The following is a 2,477-nucleotide window of genomic DNA, read 5'->3' on the forward strand; positions in this document are numbered from 1 at the left end:
ATTTGGTATTCTTAAATATGACACCAAAGGAACAAAATTTAAAATAGATAAATTTGACTTTATCAAAATTAAAATATTTTGTACATTGAAGGACATTATCAAGAAACTGAAAAGAAAGCCTACATAATGACAGAAAACATTTGCAAATCATATATGTGATAAGAGTTTAATATTCAGAATATATATAGAACTCTTACAACTCATCAAGAAAAAGTCAAAAAATATTTAAAAATAAGCAAAAACTTTATAATGACATGTATGGAGCTATAGAGTATAATGCTAAGCAAAATAAAGCAGTCAGAGAAACACGATTTTCACTCAAATGTGGAATATAAGAAACAAAACAAACAAGAGGAGAAAAGAGGAAAAAATAAGAGAGAGGGACTGAAATTAAGAGACAGACTCTTAAGTATAGAGATCAAACTTATGGTGCCAAAGGAGAGGTGGGTGGGGGAATGGGTTAAATAGGTGATGGAGATTAAGGAGTGCACCTGTGATGAGCAAAGTGTGATGTATGGAACTGTTGAATTACTATTTTGTACACCTGAAACTAATATAACACTGTATTTTAACTCACTGGAATTAAAATTAAAATATAAATAAATAAATAAATAAATAAATAAATAAATTTTGTGGCACTGGGGAAAATGTCCAATAAACACATGAAAATATGCTCTACATCATTAGTCATTAGGGAAATGTGAACCAAATCACAATGAGATATCACTTACCCATTAGAATTACAATAATACAAAAAGAATGGAGTGTGATGAAGATGTGGAAATATTAAAACACTTGTGCACTGTTAGTGGAAATTTAAAATGGTATAGTTGAGGAGCGCCTGGTTGGCTCAGTCGGTTAAGCGTCCGACTTCGGCTCAGGTCATGATCTCCCGGTTCATGGGTTTGAGCCCCACGTCGGGCTCTGTGCTGACATCTAGCTCAGAGCCTGGAGCCTGTTTCTGTTTTAGATTCTGTATCTCCCTCTCTCTCTGACCCTCCCCTGCTCATGCTCTCTCTCTCTCTCATGAATAAATAAAAAAGAACTTTAAAAATAAAATGGTATAGTTGCTATAGAAAACAATATGACAGTTCCTCAAAAAAATTGAAAACAGGATTACTATATTATCCAGCAATTCTATTTCTGGGTATATCAGTCACAGAAAGACAGATATCATATGATTTCACTCATATTTAGAATTTGATTGGGGAAGAGAAGGAAAAATAAGGTAAAAGTAGAGAGGTAGGCAAACCAAAAAACTCTTAAAAGCAGAGAAAAATCTGAGGGTTGCTGGGGGGAGTGATTGATGTGTTAAATCAAGAAGGACATTAATGAGGGGACTTTTTGGGATTAGCACTAGGTGTCATATGTAAGAGATGAATAACTGGGTCCTACTCCTGAAGTCAAGACTACACTGCATGTTATCTAACTTGAATTAAAAAATAGTTTAAAAAAAAGGAAGTAGAATCTTGACAAGATATTTGTACACCCATGTTAATAGCAGCATTGCTAGCAATAGCCAAAATGTGGAAGCAACCCAAGTGCCCATCATCAGATGAATGGATAAACAAAATGTGATATGTGCACATGGTGAAATGTTATTTAACCTTTTAAATAATGGAAATGCTGATACAGGCTATAACATGGATGAATCTTGAGGACTTTATGCTAAGTGAAATAAACCAGTAACAGAAAGCCAAATCCTGTATGATTCCATGTATACGAGGCATCTAGAGTAAATTAATTGAGTTAAATTAATTGAGACAGAAGGTAGAATAGTAGTTGCCAGGAAATAGGTAAATAGGAAATTGTTGCGTAATGAATATAGAGTTTTGGTTTTATAAGATTAAAAGACTTCTGGAGATTGTGCACAATGTAAATGTGCTAACACTACCGAACTGTGCACTTTAAAATAGTTAAGATGGTAAAAAAAATAATTAATGTTTTTTATTTATTTTTGAGAGAGAAAAAGAGCAAGCAGGAGTGGAGCAGAGAGAGGGATACACAAAATCTGAAGCAGGCTTCAGGCTCTGAACTATCAGCACAGAGCCTGATATGGAGCTCAAACTCATGAACTGTGAGATCCTGAGCTGAAGTCCGATGCTTAGCCAACTGAGCCACTCAGGTGCCCCAAGATGGTGCATCTTATGTTATATATATTTTATTACAATTCTAAATAGATGATTGATAGATAGATAGATAGATAGATAGATAAATAGATATCAAAAGCTTAAAAGATGAAAAGTAAGTGTTGGCAACGTTGTAGAGAAATTCAAACCTTCATATACTTCTGATGGAAATGTTAAACAGTGCAGCCACCATGGAAAACAATTTGGCAGTTCCTCAAAAAGCCAAACATGGAATTTTATATGACCTAAGCAATTTCACTTCTATATATATGCCCAAAAGAAATGAAAATACAGACTCAAACAGATACTTATATCCCAATTCCATTGAAACATTATGCAAAGTGGCCA

This window comes from Crocuta crocuta, unplaced genomic scaffold (genome assembly GCF_008692635.1).
Source record: "Crocuta crocuta isolate KB4526 unplaced genomic scaffold, BGI_CrCroc_1.0 scaffold800, whole genome shotgun sequence".
NCBI classification, from domain to species: domain Eukaryota; kingdom Metazoa; phylum Chordata; class Mammalia; order Carnivora; family Hyaenidae; genus Crocuta; species Crocuta crocuta.